The sequence below is a fragment of the Bubalus bubalis genome, chromosome 14 (genome assembly GCF_019923935.1).
Source record: "Bubalus bubalis isolate 160015118507 breed Murrah chromosome 14, NDDB_SH_1, whole genome shotgun sequence".
NCBI classification, from domain to species: domain Eukaryota; kingdom Metazoa; phylum Chordata; class Mammalia; order Artiodactyla; family Bovidae; genus Bubalus; species Bubalus bubalis.
The window spans coordinates 55,745,164-55,764,716 of record NC_059170.1 but is presented as its reverse complement, the minus strand read 5'-3'; the positions used below and the strand labels follow the sequence as shown (position 1 = coordinate 55,764,716).

The window sequence follows — 19,553 nt, the reverse complement described above, 5'->3', positions numbered from 1 at the left end:
GTGCTGCAATTCATGGGGTCGCAAAGAGTCCTTTGTCTTCCTAGACCAGATGTTCTTGGTTTCCTCCACCAGTCCACGTTCCTTTATCTTCCTGACTGTCTCTAGTCCTTGTAAAATGTGGTACCTGGAACCCAGTTGTCTGATCACAGCTGACCATAGCTGACCTTCTCTTATTATACAGAAGATGCCTGAAGTGGAAAGAAAAATTTAAGAATTTTTTGGCAGTCATGCTCTGAGTATAATACAGGCACTCATCACACTGAATATAATTCTGATTTAAACTCCTAAGCCATTCCTGCATGCACTGCTGCTAAGCTACAGGCTTTTCTATTTTCCACTTCTTCTTGGACCTGCACAAGACCTCAGATTGCTTTGTGATTATTGTTTCCTCTTATTGTCAGGTAAAAATTGTGAAAGGCTTTGAAACGGGCAAAAAGATGACTGTTTCGCTTTAGTGAAATTGCTGGGTGTCATCTAGCAGATTCTTCTTGAGTTGTCTGATTTTACAGGGGTCTGTGTCTTTCACTGTTTTTGATTAAGCTATTTTGCAACTATCAATTGTAGAACACACATGGTTCTAATGAGAAGAATTCTCATCCATAAAGAGGCAAGTGAATTTTGTCTGGTGGACATGCAATTGATTTTCACCCTGTGAAAGAAGCTGCTAGTCTTCCATCTATTAGCAAATTTATTTCAGTATCTCTGATTGCTTTTATATGTGTCCCTTCTCTGGGTTTCCCTTGGAGCCAATTGTAATGTTTTACTGCCTCATTGTTATTTAATAAGTTAGTTAATGGACACATGTTCATTTTATATTTGTACAAGAGCCCTGATTCTTACTTAAAGTAATCCTTCAGCACTGATTTTCTTATCCCTTCACAAACTGGAAAGGCATGAACAGGGAAGAAATGAAGATTTAGCAAGCATTAGAGACCTCACTTTAAACTGTCATGGATTACAGTTGCCAGGATATGGAAGCAGCCCAAGTGTATCCAGTGTTCTTGCCTGGAGAATCCCAGGGACGGGGGATCCTGGTGGGCTGCCGTCTATGGGGTCGCACAGAGTCGGACACGACTGAAGCGACTTACCTTACCTTACCTTAAGTGTATCAATAGATGAATGGATAAAGATGTGCTATATATACACAGTGGAGTACGGCTCAACCATAAAAAAGAAATTCTGCCATTTGCTATAGTGTGGATGGGCATAGAGAATGTTATGCTTAGTGAAGTAAGTCAGAGAAAGACAAATACTATTTATTATTACTTATATGTAGAATCTAAAAAATAAAGCAAGCAAGTGAATATATCAAGACAGATACAGAGAGAAAACTAGTGATTGCTTCTGGGGAGAGGGAAGAGGGTAGGGCAAGATGGTGGTAGGGGATTTAGAAATACAAACTACTGTATATAAAATAAGTAAGCTACTACAAGGATATGTTGCATAGCACAGGGAATATAGCCAATATTTTTCAATAACTATAAATGGAGTATAAGCCATAACATTTTTGAATCTGTCTTGTACACTGGAAACTAACATCATATTCTAAACCAACTATACCTCAACTTTAAAAAATCATGTTTTAACAAAAGGAAATATTGACATTGGGTCTACCAACCCATATCTTTTGGTAAAGTTGCTCAACCAGTTATCACTTCATGTAACTGTAACATGTAACATGTAACATATAAGTGTGCTTCTACTTATGAACAAGCCATTCATAAGTCCACTTGTGCATAAATTCTATGTGATTAAGACGTATTAAAACTTGCTCTTCCCACGTGCATTCTCACCAATGATGAATGCAGGTCTGACTGATAATTTTGAGATCAGTCATAGATTTCCTCTTCCTTGCTCATTTACATTCGTATGGATACCCTTTGCCAAAAAAGACCAGTTTCCCTGCACCAAAAATCCTCAATGATCTTGGAACTTCCGTGGTAGTCCAGTGGCTAAGACTCTGAGTTCCCAATGCAGGGGGCCCAGGTTCAATCCCTGGTCAGGGAACTAGTCCCACATGCTGCAATTAAGAGTTCATATGTTGCAACTAAAGATCCTGCATGTGGAAACTAACACCTGGCTCACCCAAATTAATTAATTAATTCATTTTTAAAAATCCTTAATGATCTTGTTGGAGAATACTCAGCAGGAGAACTGAGTTGCTATGGAGAAGAGGAGTTTGGGGGTTGGTTAGTGGAAACAGAACACGTTAACTGAGTGAAGTTAAGGTCTGTTACCAGCCTGCAGGACATAGTGCAGAAACAGCAAGGAGAATGAGGAAGTGGCTGCCATGATGGCATTTTTGGCTGGAAGACTGTGAGACAGCCAATGATGCAGGTGAATGGAATGGGCCCTTCCTCGTGCTAATGGTATTATAATGATAAGTAAACGTTAATCTGGTCCTAAGAAAACCTGTGTCTAGTGGCTGCACCTTCGAAGAAAGACAGGAGGGCTCTTGAGCAGACAGACTGGTTCCAAATAGGAAAAGGAGTACGTCAAGGCTGTATATTGTCACCCTGTTTATTTAACTTATATGCAGAGTACATCATGAGAAATGCTGGACTGGAAGAAACACAAGCTGGAATCAAGATTGCCGAGAGAAATCAATAACCTCAGATATGCAGATGACACCACCATTATGGCAGAAACCGAAGAACTAAAGAGCTTCTTGATAAAAGTGAAAGAGAAGAGTGAAAAAGCTGGCTTAACATTCAAAAAACGAAGATCATGGCATCCAGTCCCATCACTTCATGGCAAATAGATGGGGAAACAATGGAAACAGTGACAGACTTGCTTTTCTTGGGCTTCAAAATCACTGCAGGTGGTGATTGCAGCCTTGAAATTAAAAGATGCTTGCTCCTTGGAGGAAAAACTATAACCAATCTAGACAGCATATTAAAAAGCAGAGACATTGCTTTGCCAACAAAGGTCTGTCTAGTGAAAGCTATGGTTTTTCCAGTGGTCATGTATGGATGTGAGAGTTTATACTATTATTATACTATTATTATACTATAAAGAAAGCTGAGTGCTGAAGAATTGATTCTTTTGAACTGTGGTGTTGGAGAAGACTCTTGAGAGTCCCTTGGACTGCAAGGAGATCCAAACAGTCCATCCTAGAGGAAATCAGTCCTGAATATTCATTGGAAGGACTGATGCCAAAGCTGAAACTCCAATCCTTTGGCCACCTCATGCGAAGAACTGACTCATTTGAAAAGACCTTGATGCTGGGAAAGATTGAAGGCAGGAGGAGAACGGGACAACAGAGGATGAGATGGTTGGATGGCATCACCGATGCTATGGACATGAGTTTGAGCAAGCTCCAGGAGTTGGTAATGGACAGGGAAGCCTGGCTTGCTGCAGTCCTTGGGGTCGCAAAGAGTTGGACACAACTGAGTGACTGTACTGAACTGAGCTGATCCTGGTTCAGGTCCAGGTACATGATCAGTCAGGACTATGGCTTCACAGTGCCTCTCCTTGGCCGTCGCTGCACTAAAGGTAAATTGTGAAGGAACAAGATGGGTGAGGCAACAAAATGCAGTAACTGCAGGACATTCGTTAGCACCGAATTCATCAAACACTTTTGACAGTGGAGGTGGCCATGCCCATTGCGCCACAGTTGATGGCCCATAGAGTCCCATCATTGAGTTTTCAACTCCACAACAGTTTCGTTTGCATCAATGAAAGGTCTTCTGCTAAAAAGCTTCTGGGTTATGTTTTAATCCACATTTCTCAACCCTTTCTCCAAGGATGAGAGGCTTATTAAATGACTTGCTCAAGTCCTGACCCAGTATGTTTAATTTTTTTTCTAATTACTGGTTTAGCCATAGAAAGAAATTAATCTTACAGAACACAGTTGTACCTTAGGATCTGAGGTTGAGGAACGGAGGGTGCTGCAGAGTCCAATCATTACCCATTCACGTGCTTTAATTTTGCACTTGCTCTTTGGTGCCCTTACACCCTTGACCTTCTATAGGGTCCATCCTACTCAATCCTACCTCCCAGGCAACCTACTCACCTGTTCAAGTGTATCCATGCACACGCTGGCAGCTGCGTGACTCTAAGGGGAAAGCAGATAAGCCAGGTGCACCATTAAAGGCTGAAACAATGATGTCATTTGTTCTCCAAGGCCTGTCCCCAAAGCTGCTGCTTTAAAATTCATCCCAAGAAGAAATGTGCAGTTGAGTTCATCTGGGCACAGCTTTTCACACCATGAGCATTTCAGATATTCTCTTTGGGGCCCTTGATGATAGAAAGGTATTTTATTTTACTTTATTTTGTTAAACTTCTCTATTTATTTTTTTAAAAGTTTTGACTGTGCCATTTGGCATGTGAGATCTTAGTTCCCCGACCAGGGATGGAACCTGTACTCTCTGCAGTGGAAGCACAGAGTATTAACCACTGGAGTACCAGGGGCGTTCCCAGAATGATTTTTAAAAGTAACAAAAATAATGTTGTATAAACATAATTTATGTACATATATGTTTTTTAGAAAAGTGATTAAAAGCTGATATGCCAAAGTATTTTATTATTAATTTTTGTTGAAGTATAGTTGATTAACAATGTTGTATTAGTTTCTGATGTACAGCAAAGTGGATCAGTTATGCATATACGTATGTCCACTCTTTTTTAGATTCTGTGCTGTACAGTAGGTCCTTGCTATTTATTTTATATGTAGTAGTATGTATATGTCAATCCCAATCTCCCAATTTATCCCTCCCTGCTTTAACCTTTGGTAACCACAAATCTGTATGTGATGCAGCCGCCAAGTTGTTAGATGTTCCTGTCATAGCCAAATAGTCACAGCTAGTCTTCCAGAGAGCAGATATGAGAAACTGCTTGCAGCTGGAATGTTGCATCTAACCTTGGCATTTCAGCTGTTTATTTAGTAGGAACTTTTTGTTCACATCCTGGAAGGCACCTGCATGGTAGGAAGGAGAAAGCCGGAGTGGGAACTTACTCAGGAGCCCAACCACGGATCCCAGAGGTGTTGCTGCACAGAAATCATCTGAGGACTCTGTCATTACAGCGACAAGATCCAAAAGTTGGGAAAGGACCTCTAAGTCATCCAGTCCAGTCTGCCATAGGTGCTGACATTCTGCCTACAACCGTCCCACCAAGGTTGGAGCAGTCTGGGCTTAAACACCTCCAAGGACAGAGAACTCACTACCTCCTGGGCAGCCTATCCTATCTTTGTAAACCTCTGGCTTTTCTATGTTCTCTGTAATTTCCATCTTAGTCTCTGCTTAATGGGGGCCAAGTAAGTTAGCCAAGGACTAATCGCTGGCACTATCCCAGGGCATAGTGTTTGTCTTCGGGGAAGGAGCAGCTAGCAAACAAGACACTTTGGTGTCCCGACTGTTCTCCCCGCTAAGTATTATTAGTCTATTTAGTTCCTTATTGAAGATGTTGAGGAAACCCCAGTTATACAACCTCAATCTTGCTAAAGCTGATGGAGGAGGTCAGGGGAGAAGAGAGTGCTCTCAGAACTGCTAAAAAAAATACCTTAGGACAGAAGAGGCCTTAGTTTTGTGTTTGCCTCAAAAAACTTAGGAAAAGTTTTAGCTGGAAGACTGTAAACTATGATCATGCTCTGCCTGGAGTTGAAAGGTTAAATAGCCCCTAAGGGCGTATACCTTAAGATTCCTACAAGTACTGCACACACTGCTTTTATGGAGAAAGCAAAGCTTAGGAACTTGGGGGAACCACATGTCTCAGTGTCAGAGAGGTGCCATATTTTCCAGCTGGAAACTCCTTAAAGGTTGCCATTGCCCAGTCACTGATTTTTAGAGATGGGGAAACCGGGATTCGAAAAGACTTGCCCGAATGCTTTGGCATCATCTAGACCCACTTCGGAGAAGGCAATGGCAACTCACTCCAGTACTCTTGCCTGGAAAATCCCATGGATGGAGGAGCCTGGTAGGCTGCAGTCCATGGCGTCGCTAAGAGTCGGATACAACTGAGTGACTTCACTTTCACTTTTCACTTTCATGCATTGGAGAAGGAAATGGCAACCCACTCCAGTGTTCTTGCCTGGAGAATCCCAGGGATGGGGGAGCCTGGTGGGCTGCCGTCTATGGGGTCGCACAGAGTCGGACACGACAGAAGCGACTTAGCAGCAGCAGCAACCACAAATTTGCTTTCTGCATCTATGACTCTATTTCTGTAAGTTCATTTGTACCATTTGTTTAGATTCCACATACAAGTGATATCACATGGTGTTTGTCTTTCTCCATTTGACTTACTTCACTCAGTATGACAAGCTCTAGGTCCATCCATGTTGTAATGCCAAATAGCATTCTTTCTCTTTTATGGCTGAGTAATATTCCATTGTATATATGTACCACTTCTTCTCTATCCGTTAATTTGTTGATGCACATTTAGGTTGCTTTCATGTCTTGGCTATTGTAAATATTAATAGTTCTGCTATTGGGATGCATGTGCCTTTGAATATTTTTCATTTAACAAACATTTATTGAGCACCATTCTTGGTGCTCAGGGAGGAAAATTCCCTTCTTTCATGGACTTTGTGTTCTACTGAGGTGGTCAGACAATAAGTAACAACCACCACAACAATAATAGTAATCTAACAAAACTATGAGCCCAAATAAGGCAGAGTTAGAGTATAGAGGGTGTTAGAGACGGGACAGTGATCTCAAGACGGTGAGATTACAGGGAATCCCCTGGCAGTCCAGTGTTGTCAGGACGCCACATTTTCACTGCTGGGGGCCTGAGTTTAATACCTGGCCTGGGAACTAAGATCCCACAAGTCACGTGGTATTGCAAAAAAAAGATGGTAAAATTATAGATAATTTGCATTTTTTTCCTGTGTGTTTTTCTCTACTTTCCAAATTGTTTACAGTAAACATGCTTTCCTTCTGTAATTAAAAAACAAGCGATTTGGAGAAACGTTCTCTTACATGGCAGTAGCAGATTGTCAGACTTCTGTTCACTTTCTCCCTGGCTCTTTTTTTGACAAGATCTTTGGTTGGTTGTTTACCAATCCACTGTGTATGACTTGTGATTTTCATGGGGAGAACAGGAAGAAAGAAAGGGCAGGTGGATTTACCACTTTTCCTTTATTTACTTAGACCGTAAGCAAAATGCAAGAAACCCAACACTGCTCAGGTCACTCTTGGGAAGAAGTGAGTTGGCTGAGTGCTAAATACTGCCCTGGGCACCTGCCTTCCAACCTGTTTACCCCTCCTCCTTGGTCTGTGTCTTTCACCACAGTTTTAAAAAGGGGGGATGGGGCACCACTGTGATTGTCAGAAAACCCACTGCCTCTGCCATGGACCACAGCTCCATGGGGATGATAGTTAAGTCCATACCTCTGGCTGTAACCCCACCCCCAACCAGCAGAGGCTTTGTATCCACCCAGTGCCACAATGAGGAGAGCACCCATAGCTCGTGGCTTGGAGCTCAGGTGACAGAGCCACAGCTGCACCTGGCTGCACCTGGCTGAAGCTTGATTAGCATTGATCAAATTCATGGAGCAAAGTCATATAAGGGTGATCAGTGGATAAGAAGAAGCTGTATTGAATTCAGCACAGACAATCTTAGGGATTGAACCCAATTGAACCCCAAGATTGTGGTTTGGTGATTTTAGAGAAATACCACTGGGATATGCCTAGGAAGCAAGATCTTGGTGTTAGGAGACAGGGTTGAGAGATACCTGGCTGGATATGAAGGCTCTGTAGGTTCTGTGAAGTCAATCATATTATAGCTCTTGTGCTGCTGTGCTCAGTCATGTCTGACTCTGTGCAACTCCATGGACTGTAGCCTGCCAGGCTCCTCTGTCCATGAAATTTTCCAGGCAAGAACACTGGAGTGAGTTGCTGTTTCCTTCTCCAGGGGATCTTCCTGACCCAGGAATTGAATCTGCATCTCACATCTCCTGAATTGGTAGGCGAATTCTTTACCACTATGCCACCTGGGAAGCCTGTAATAAGATTTTATGTCTGGGTATTAGTTTCCTCATACCCATGTAGAGGACAGAAGAGCCTGGTGGGCTGCAGTCCATGAAGTCGCAAAGATTCAGACACAATTTAGTGACTAAACAACAGCAACAACATTAGTTTCCTATGGCTGCTGTAACAAATTACCGCAAACTTAGAGGCTTAAAGCAACATGATTTATTATTTTACTGTTCTGGAGGTCAGAAGCCCCATAGGAGTTTTAGAAGGCTGAAATCAAGATGTTGGAAGCTCCAGAGAGAATCTGTCTTCTTACCTATTTCTGAAGGCTGCCTGCATTCCTCAGCTCACGACTCCACTCCTCAAATTGCATCACTCCAATCTCTGCTCACCTCTTTGCATCTCTTTTTTCTGACCTTGACCCTCTTGACTCCCTCTTTACTTTGATTGTTGTAAAATATAAAATATATATACCATAAAATTTGGCACCTAACCATTTTTTGAAATGTACAATTCAGTGGCGTTAATTACATATACAATGTAGTATAATCCTCAGCACTGTTTCTAAAACCCTTCCCGGCCCAGGCAGAAACTCTGCCCATGAAGCAATAACTCCCCATTCCCTGCTCCTCCCAGCTGTTGGTAACGTCAAGTCTGTTCGCCGTCTCTGTGACTCTGCCTATTGTATGTATGTCACGTGACTGGAGTCAGGCTGCGTTTATCATTTTGTGTTTGTTTTTTTTTACCTAACGTAGTATTTTCAATGTTCATCTGTGTTGTAGCATATCCTAGAACTTCCATTCCTTTTTAAAAAAATCTTTGTCTGTGCTCAGTCTTAGTTGTGGCATGCAGGACCTTTAGTTGAACATGTGGGATCTAGTTCCTTGACCAGGGATCAAACCTGGACCCCCTGCATTGGGAGCTCAGAGTCTTAGCCACTGGACCTACCAGGGAAGTCCCCATAACTTCATTCCTTTGGTGGCTGAATGATATTCCATTGAACATGTATGCCACATTTTGTTTATCTGCTCATCAGTTGATGAACACTTGGCTTATTTCCATTACTTTCGATATTGTGAACAATGCTGCAGTGAACACTGGAGTACAAGTATCTGTTAAAGTTCCTGTTTTCATTTCTTTCTTTGATTTTATTTCAAACCCAAGAGCATGGAATTGTGGGATGATAGGAAAATGCAACATTTAGTTTTCTCAGGAGCTGCCGAACTGATTTTCCACGGTAGCTGGACCATTTTACATTCCCACCAGCAGTGTGTGGGGGTTCCAATTTCTCCACATCGTCACCAACATTTGTTATTCTCTATCTTTATGATTATAGTCATCCCAGTGCATGTTAGATAGTTTCTTGCTGTGGATTTGATTTCTTTAATGACTAATGATAGAGAACATCTTTCATGTGCTTGTTGGCCATTGGTTTATCTTCTTTGAAGAAATGTCTATTTAAGTCCATTTTTAATTGGGTTGTTTGTCTTTTTGTTGTTGAGGTGTAGGAGTTCTTTACACATTCTGGATATTAATCCCTTATCAGACATACAATTTGCTGATATATTCTTCCATTCTTGGTTTGTCTTTTCACTCTTAATAGTGTCCATTTTGTTTTCATTGGAGTATAGCTGCTTTACAGTGTTGTGTTAGTTTCTGCTGTACAGCAAAGTGAATCAGTCATTCCTATACATATATCCCCTCTTTTTTGGCTTTCCTTCACATTTAGGTCACCACAGAGCACTGAGTAGAATTGCCTGTGCTATGTATTCTTTATTCTTTATATGAAGTGAAGTGAAGTCAAAGTTGCTTAGTTGTGTCTGATTCTTTGAGACCCCGTGGACTGTAGCCTACCAGGCCCCGCTGTCCATGGAATTCTCCAGCAGGAATACTAGAGTGGATAGCCATTCTTTTCTCCAGGGGGCCTTCCCAAGGATCAAATACAGGGACCCGGGTCTCCTGTATTGCAGGCATATTCTTTACTGTCTGAGCTACCAGGGAAGCCCATTCCTTATATAGTAGTGTATATATGTCAATCCAATAGTGTCCTTTGATGCATAAAAGTTTTGCCTCCCTCTTATAAGGATGCTTGTGATTACACCCATTATCCAGAATTTGTTCAGTCACTCAGTCATGTCCGACTCTGCAACCCCATGGACTGCAGCACGCCAGGCTTCCCTGTCCTCCACCATCTCCTGGAGCTTGCTCAAATTCATGTCCATTGAGTCAGTGATGCCATCCAAATAGTCTTACTTTCTCAAGATCCTTAATTTAATCACATCTGATTTTGCCATGTAATGTATTCACAGGTTCTGCGGCTAGGAGGTGGACATCTTTGGCTAAGCCAATATTCCATCTAACACAATTCATTCCAAGATATCTGTAAAGTCAGAAATTGTGACTGTATTCATGCAAAAAGGTATGAGCAAGCGACTTGGCAAGAAAGCAACCTGCCTCGTATACAGTTGTCATGTAGGGCTTCTGCCCTCAGACCCCCTTTCAGGCTTTCACTCTGTGCTGGGGTTACTTGTTGTCTCTGTTCATTCTTTCTTTCTTTTTTTAATGTAAATGTACTTATTTATTAATTTTTGGCTACGCGGGGTCTTCGTTGTTGTGAGCGGGCTGCTCTTTAGTCGTGGTGCACTGGCTTCTCCTTGCGGTGGCTTTTCTTGCTGGGGAGCACAGTCTCGAGAGCTCAGGCTCAGGAGTTGTGGCACACGGGCTTAGTTGCCCCGAGGCACATGGGATCTTCCTGGACCAGGGATGGAACCTGTGTCCCCTGCTTTGGCGGGTGGATTCTTCACCAGTGAACCACCAGGGAAGTCCGCTGTTTGTTCTTAAAATGAGACCAATTGTCCTTCCCCTTAGGGTGAGCAATGGGGCTTTTTTGTCATCCGTGTGAACCAGAAGTCCCAAATATAAAAGCTACTTTAGGAACATCATGAAAGCTGGCACACAGTGAGTGGATAAATACAAGCCAACAAATAGGGTTTATGTTTGGACCTGTATCAGAAGGAAAAATAACAGACCTGTGGAGATTAATGAGACCATGTCTCAGAAAACCTTTGAGCTCTTTGGAGGAAAAGTGCTTCGTAAACGCAAGCATTTCTACACCCCTCCTCACCTTTTTCACCCAGTAGCAGCTCTGGTGCCTTTTTATTCCTCATACCTATCACAGCAGCCTGTAATTATCGGAGGTAGTAATTGTGCTTGGGTGGAAAGGTGGTGGAGGGGGGCGAAGATACCTTGGTAAGAACATAGGGCTAAATGCTGGATTAGTGTCGGGGGAGGGCCTGACCCATGAAGACACAGAATCTGAAAAAACAGCTCTTTTCTCGTGTTTCCAAAGCCTTCAGAACTAGTATACATACATTAGACAGTCATCTCACTAATAGAATCTTCCCTAAAAAATGCTCGGAAACGCAGACTAGGACATAAACCAGAGATGTTTGTCAGTGTCATTTGTAATTGTGAAAAACTGGAAACGACCTCAGTGTTGCTTCCTACAATTGGAAATGGTTAGATACATGACCGCATGAAACTCCTTGTAGTATTATGCCGCTGTTCAGCACCTCGATGAACAATTTTTAACAATGTTAGGAAATGAGTCTGATCAAGTGTAAAAGAAAAAAGCAAGACTGCTTTCAATGTGAACTGTGTTCTCAGCAACATAATGTACTGCTAGGTAGGAAAAGAGGGGTTAAGAAAACATCGAAGGATGCACCAAATATTACCACTTGTTTCTTCTGCTTGGTGGAATTCTGGATGTGAATTCAGTAACCCTGGGAGGCTGTGTTCTCTTGCTTATTGGGTTGTCACTTCCTAGGGATGATGTTAACATGTTGGTTTGTTCTTTTGGTATTTGCCTTGCTTTGAGGAAGAATCAGAGAACTGAAGTATTAAAATTTAGGAGAAAACCATAGCTGGTGAAGGACTTCCCTGGTGGCCCAGTGGTTAAGAATCTGCCTTCCAATGCAGGGCACGCAGGTTTGATCCAGATCCCACATGCCGTAGAGCAACAAAACCCGTGAGCCGTAACTAGAGAAAGCCCGAGCACCACAGTGAAGACCCAGCGCAGCTAAAATTTTCAAAACTAAATTAAAAAAAAAAATAGCTAATGAGTGCTGAGATTTACTATTATAAATGTTTTTGAAATTTCTTTGAAAAGTGGTAAGAATGGAAGTGAAGATGATGGAACAGTCTAGTTTCTCTGCCTCCCTTCCTATAAATTTAGCTATTTCTGATAAGTTAAATGAAACATTTTCCCTGGTGTGCAACCTCCTTGGTCATGAGAGCTGGTCTTGCCCACCCAGAACATCCGACCCAGCTCCTATAGTGGAGGTCAGGGTCCCTCCCACCACATGAATGGGCCTGAGAGGTGAGTATACTCAAAGGCAGTGGCTATGGGTCACCTTAAATTCCACCTGAGGGGGGCTGCCTGCTCACTGCTCTGGGGCCTAGGCCTCCCCGTGTCTGAAAGAGCCATTCAAATATGGAGAGTCTGACCTTGAGATCAATCTAAGCCTGCTCACCCTTTTCCAGTCGCCTAAGACTTGAGCCAAGAGGACATTTTGCATCCTTGTCACCTGGCCCTTTCCTGCATTCTATCTACTTCCGTGACTCAGGCTCACCCAGAGCTGACACTGGCCATGGGTTCCTGATGGTCTGGGATGTATTTGTTTCTTTCTTTTTAAATATTTATTTATTTTTATTTTTTTGGCCGCGTCGGGTCTTGGTTGCGGCAGGCGAACTCTTAGTTGTGGCGTATGGGATCCAGTTCCCTGACCAGGGATAGAACCCGGGCCCCCTGCATTGGGAGTGCAGAGTCTTAGCCACTGGATCACCAGGGGGGTCCCTGGGATATGTTTCTGAGCAAGGGAATTCTGACCTCTAGAGTGAATCTACATGAGTGGTTTTTACCCACCATCTGCCAGTCAGCTCCAACGTTGCTTCATAAATGAGAACTTTTGTATATCATGGTCCAACTACCATATTTTTCCCAGCAGCAGGCCTGGAGTTTCTGTGGCCTTGGTGTTGTTTCTGCTTGAGAGGTTTAACTGATAACACAGCAAAGCAACTTAAAAATAGCCCAGGAACTGCCTCTCTCTGATGCCAAAAATCTGCACCTCTCTCCCCCAGGCCTACCTGTCCTGGGACTGGGGTCCTGCCCTCCTGGCCTCCCGCCCCCCAGGTGGCTGAGTCCAGGCTGAATCCTCCTAAGGACCAGGAAAGGGGCCGTGGGGGATCCTGGCCTTTTCGCGCTCAGAGGAGACCCTTTGGTATATATCTTCTAAAAGTGTCTCTGGTCATAGAGTGGTTTTCTCAGACATGGTACAGTGATCACCTCTGGATGATTTCTCATTGCATCTGCAATGCCAGGCTCTATGCTGGGAAGTGATGTTGGAATATGATGAAAAGCCAGGACCTAGCTGCTTGTGGGCTGTAAATTCAGCCTTTAACTTTAAAAATTAGTGTTTTATTGTGAAATGTGTATTCTTATAGCATATTACATAATCTCTGTTGGCAGGTAGTACAGTATGTTAAAAAAAAAAAAAAAAAAAAGCCTGGGCTCTGGAACCAGACCACCTGAGTTAAATTCTACCCTATCCAGTTAGAAGCTGGGTGAGCTTAGGCCTGTTCCTTAACATCTCTGGTCACTAGTTTCCTTGTTTGTAAAATGGCTTGATGATGTCAGACCTGCCTTAGAGACTGTGATGAGGGGTTGTATGAGGGGTTTTTTAACATTTAAATTATTTATTTGTTTATTTTTGGCTGCACTGAGTCTTCATTGTTGCGTGCAGATTTTCTCTAGCTATGAAGAACAGGGGCTACTCTCTGGTAGCAGTGGACAGGCTTCTCATTGCAGTGGCTTCTCTTGTTATGGAGCATGGGTTCTAGGCTCACAGGCTTCAGTAGTTGTGACTCAAGGGCTCTGGAGTGTGGGCTTCAGTAGCTGTGGCACTCGGGTTTAGTTGCTTTGGGGCATGACAGATCTTCCACGACTGGGGCTTGAACCCGTGTCCCCTGCCTTGGCAGGCAGATTCTTAACCACTGGACCACCAGGGAAGTCTGGGTTATATGAGTTTTAAACGTGGAAAGCATTTAGAACAATGCTGAGGATAGAGGAAGCATTGAATAATAATGGATATGTTCTTTGTTAAATTGTAAAATATGGATAACACAAAACTTACCATTTTAGTCGTTTCTAGGTGCTCAGCTCAGTGGCACTAAGGGCATTCACATTTTGTGGCCATCACCACCATCCACCTCCAGAACATCTTCATCTTGCAGAACTGAGACTCTACACTCATTAAGTAACGACTCCCCATCCCGCTCTGCTCCCAGCCCCTGGTAACCACCGTTTTATGAATTTGACTCTCCCAGGTTCCTCATATAAGTGGAATCCTGCAGGATTGTCTTTTTGTGACTGGCTTCTTTCACTGAGCCGAATGGCCTCAAAGTTCATTCATGTTTTATCATGTGTCAGAATTTCCTTCTCTTTAAAAACTGAGTAATATCACATTGTGGGGCTTCCCTGGTGGCTCAGCAGTAAAGAATCCACCTACAGTACAGGAAACACGGGAGACATGGGTTCAATCCCTGGATTGGAAAGATCCCCTGGAGGAGCAAATGGTAACCCACTCCAGTATTCTTGCCAGGAGAATCCCGTTGACAGAGGAGCCTGGTGGGCTACAGTCCATGGGATCACAGAGTCGGACACAATAGAGCACACACTCATGCAATATCACATTGTCTACACGACATTCTGTTTATTCCTTCATCTGTAAATGGGCGTTTGACCATTTGAGTTGTTTCCACATTTCAGCTACAGTGAATAATGCTGCTGTGAACACGGGTGTACAAATATGGGCCCGAGTCTCTGCTTTCTCTTCTTTTGCCCAGAAATGAAATTGCTGGATTCTCTGGTAATTCTGTGTTTAATGGTGTTAGGAACCATCCTACTGCTTTTCATAACAGCTGCACCATCATTCTCATGGCTTTAAACACTATCTACCAGCAGATGAATTCTATACAACTTCATACCTTTCCTGAGCTGTAGGTGAAGTGAAAGTGAAAGTCACTCAGTTGTGTCCGATTCTTTGCGACCTCATGGGCTATACAGTCCCTGGAGATCTCCAGGCCAGAATACTGGAGTGGGTAGATGTTCCCTTCTCCAGGGGATCTTCCTAACCCAGGGACTGAACGCAGGTCTCCCGCATTGCAGGTGGATTTTTACCAGCTGAGGCACCAGGGAAGCCCAGCATGGAGGGAGGTAGGGAGCTGTATGTAGATGTACACAATTGCCTGCTTGGTCTTGTCAGTGTGATTTCTCACAGGCATCTCAAGGTTAAATACGTTCCAAACTGCACCTCTTACCCAACCCTGCTCTTTTCTGTTTTGGTAAATGACACTAACTGAGCATCTGGTTGCCCCAAATAGCTTTTAAGCAGGACCAGCTATAGAATTTGCCAGACCTGGTGCTACATGAAGATGGGCAGGAACAGGGTGGTGAATTCTGCCTCCTTCCAGGGCTGTGCCCCCGCCCCCAGTGTACTGGCCATCCTGGGTGCACTGAAGCCTCTGTGCTGGGACCTGCCCAGTACCTGGATCCAGGGTGGCCCCGAGCCTCCACTGAGGTCCCCACCAGCATGGGGTGGGGAATCTCTTGGCACTGATCACACCCCCATGAAGCTGGTCGTGAATCCTTCGGTGAATCTGGGATTCCTTTTTTCCTCACCCTCTAAGTTCACTTTATCATCAAGACCTATGAGTCTGACCTCTGAAATCCATCTCAGCTCTTTACTTCCCTGTCTCTTCTGTCAGGATGAGCATCCAAGCTGCCATCACTTCTCTCGACTGTTAAAAGCCACCCACCTGGTTTCTTTCACTCACACTTGCCTCTCCCCCTACATTCCACACACAAGCCGGTGTGATTGTCTCCAAAAATAAATGAGTCCATGTTTACTGCCCAGTTTTAAAACATTTGTGGGCTCCTTGCCACATTTAGAATGAGATGTCAGCTTCTCACCAAGGCGTACAAAGCGGGTGATTTCACAGCCCTGTGCGCTCTTCTTTTCTTTTCCAGGCATGGCTTCTTGTTTTCTACACCTTGAAGATGCCAAGGCTGGAATGGTCTCAGGACAGAGTTTTTCCACCTGGCACCACTGACATTTTAGATAACCCTTTGCCTGTGGGTTTGTCCCTGGCATGGTAGGTCAGCAGTATCCCTGACCTCTAACCCTCAGACGCCGGTGGCACCACCCCCTGCCACCACTTTTGAGGACAGAATGTCCCTGGACGTTACCAAAAGTCCCCCAGGGCCACCCACTTCCTGTGCTTCAGAAGCTTCCCTGGAGCCCTAGAGCCCTGGTTCCTCCCTCGGCCGGATCATTGCCCCCGCACGCCCTCTACCACTTTCACTGGTTGCATCTTCTTGTCCTTCGAAGAGCAAAGAAGCGGCCTGCCAGGCCGGAGACCTGGGTTTGATCCCTGGGTTGGGAAGATCCCCTGGAAAAGGGAACTGCTACCTGCTCCAGTATTCTGATCTGGAGATTTCCATGGACTGTATAGTCCATGGGATTGCAAAGTGTCGGATGCAACTGAGTGCCTTTCACTTTCACTTTCCCTGATCAACCAATATAAAGTTGTCTCTCAGTCACACTCTATTTTAGATTGCTATCTGAATGCTCACCAGTCTCTGATTTCTCTCTTGTTTAATTATTTGTTTGCTTACTTTCTTCTGTCCCCCCCCTCCAGACCCCACCAGGATGCAAGCTTTTTAGAGTGGTCATGTCTATCATTTTGGTTGAGTGCTGTATTCCTGACACCTGGAGTAGAACCTGGCATATGGTAAGTGTTTAGTGTATCTTTGGGCTCCCCGGGTAAAGAACCCACCTGCCAATGCAGGAGACATAAGAGACTCGGGTTCAATCACTGGGTTGGAAAGATCCCCTGGAGACGGGCATGGCAACCCACTCCAGTATTCTTGCCTGGAGAATCCCATGGACAGAGAAGTTTGGCGGGTTACAGTCCATGGGGTCACAAAGAGGGATGACCAAAACTATTTAAGACACATGCAATGCATCTTTGCTGAATGAATGAATGCACGACACTTTGACTTTTATTTATTTTTAAATTGAAGCATAGTTGATTTACAACATTGTGTTAATTTCAGGTGTACAGCAAAGTGATTCAGTTTTATATATGTGTATACTTTTTCAAATCCTTTTCCATTATGGTTTATTACAGGATGTTGAATATAGTTCCCTGTGCTATACAGTAGGGCCTTGTTGTTTATTTTGTATACAGTAGTGTGTATTTGATGATCCTAAACTCCTAATTTATCCCTCCCACCTTTCCCCTTTGGTAACCATAAATTTGTTTTCTATGTCTGTGAGTCTGTTTCTGTTTTGTAAATAAGTTTATTTGTATCATATTTTAGATCCAACATATAAGTGATATTATATGATATTTGTCTTTCTGTCTGACTTAGTATAATAATCTATAGGTCCATCCATGGTGCTGCAAATGGCATTATGGCTGAGTAATATTCCATTGTATAAATGTACCACATCTTTTTTATCCATTTGTCTGTTGATGGACATCTGGGATGTGTCCATGTCTTGGCTATTGTAAACAGGGCTGCTGTGAACATTAGGATACATGTATTTCTTTCGAATTATAGTTTTCTTTGGATATTTGGCCAGGAGTGGGATTGCTTGATCATATGGCAACTCTATTTTTGGTTTTTAAAGGAACTTCCACATTATTTTAAAGTCACTTCACCTGGTGACTCAGATGGTAAAGAATCTGCCTGCAATGCGGGAGACCTGGGTTCGATTCCTGGGTGGGGAAGATCCACTAGAGAAGGGAATGGCTACCAACTCCAGTATTCTTGCCTGGAGAATTGCATGAACAGAGGAGCCTGGTGAGCTACAGTCCACGGGGTCACAAAGAATCGACACAGCTGAGCGACTAACACTTTCACTTCACCTCCTATAGCAGTGTAGGACGGTTCCCTTTTCTCCACATCCTCTCCAGCATTCATTATTTTTAATAATGGTCATTCTGACTGGTATGAGGTAGTATGTCGCTGTAGTTTTAATTTGCATTTATTTAGTGATTAGCATTCACTTTCATGCATTGGAGAAGGAAATGGCAACCCACTCCAGTGTTCTTGCCTGGAGAATCCCAAGGACAGGAGAGACTGGTGGGCAACCATCTATGGGGTCGCACCGAGTCGATCACGACTAAAGCGACTTAGAAGCAGCAGTGATTAGCAAGGAGAAGGAAATGGCAACCCACTCCAGTATTCTTGCCTGGAGAATTCCAGGGACAGAGGAGCCTGGTGGGCTGCCGTCTATGGGGTCGCACAGAGTCTGACACGACTGACATGACTTAGCAGCAGCAGCAGCAGTAATTAGCGATGATGAGCATCTTTTCCATGTGCCTATTGGCCATTCGTCTTTGGAGAAATGATTAGGTCTTCTACCCATTATTTGATTGGGTTTTTTGTTTTTTTTTGTTATTGAATTGTATGAGCTGTTTGCATATTTTATAATTTCAGCTCTTATAAATTCACAAAACACTTTGAAACTCATGCTTGTTTCTGTGTACTCATCAGGCCATTTTCATTTCTCTCCAGTTCTTCCTCTTCTTTCCTTTTTATAACCTCTACTTTCCCTTTCTGATCCCCATTTCTGCTCTATTGTCTCTTTTCTTTCTTTTGATATTTCCCACATTAATTTGATTCAACATCTTTCATAACAGAAACACAGACAAGTCAAACATGACATGGATAAAGTTTTGGTGAAGTTGAATCAAGCAACAGGATCTCATGGTCAAGTTCACTGGACTTCGCATAGCAGCCAGGACACAGAGGATCCCAATTGCCTGGGAACCAGACAGGACATTCCTGGGGGGAATCCTGGTGGCCTCTTGCTCTGTCTCTTTTCCCTCCTTCACTCTGAGTGTTGGCTTCTTTCTTCTCTCATTACGGCCAACACCCCTGTGCCTCTTTGTTTACCTGGTGAGAAACAGTATTTCCTTCAATATCTCCATAGACTTCTACTGAAGAAACCTGGCAGATTGAGCTAACATGTCTTTATCCCAAATTCAAACAAACCATTGGGGAAAGAATTCCTTGGCTTAACTTGGGGAGGAGTCTTTGTTGACCATCTCCATGTTCTAGACACCTCTAGGTGATGAGGATACGGCGGACAACAGGACAGACACAATTCTGTTGTCATGGAGCTTACATTCTGCGACACTGTACTTGCTCTATGTTTATTACTAAATGCGTATCAAGAACCAGGTCCTTACCTTGTGCCAAAGATATAGCGAACAAATCACAGAAGCATAATTGTATATGGTGATAGGGTTAATTTTTTAAATACTTACTGTTTATTTGGTTGTGCTGGGTCTTAGTTAAGGCATGTGAACTCTTAGTTGCCACATGTGTGAATAGTTCCCTGACCAGGGTTCCCTAAGAATAGTTCCCTGACCAGGGTTCGAACCCAGATCCCCTGCCTTGGAGGGGGGAGTCTTAGGCGCTGGACCACCAGGGAGGTCCTGGCTCATAGAGTTTTCATCAGGTTTCTCCAATGTGACTCTTACCCTCCCCATTTCCATACTGCAAAT

At 43.5% G+C, this 19,553-nt stretch overlaps 1 long non-coding RNA gene across 1 annotated transcript in view; it reads left to right on the top strand.

Annotated features, from left to right (window-relative positions):
- Positions 1 to 16,331: 16,331 nt before the first annotated feature.
- Positions 16,332 to 19,553, top strand: part of LOC102396509 — a 31,428-nt gene continuing 28,206 nt past the window's right edge. Inside the window, exon 1 of the long non-coding RNA XR_006544627.2 lies at positions 16,332 to 16,763. This is a non-coding gene — a long non-coding RNA (uncharacterized LOC102396509). The remainder of the gene's footprint in view (positions 16,764 to 19,553) is intronic.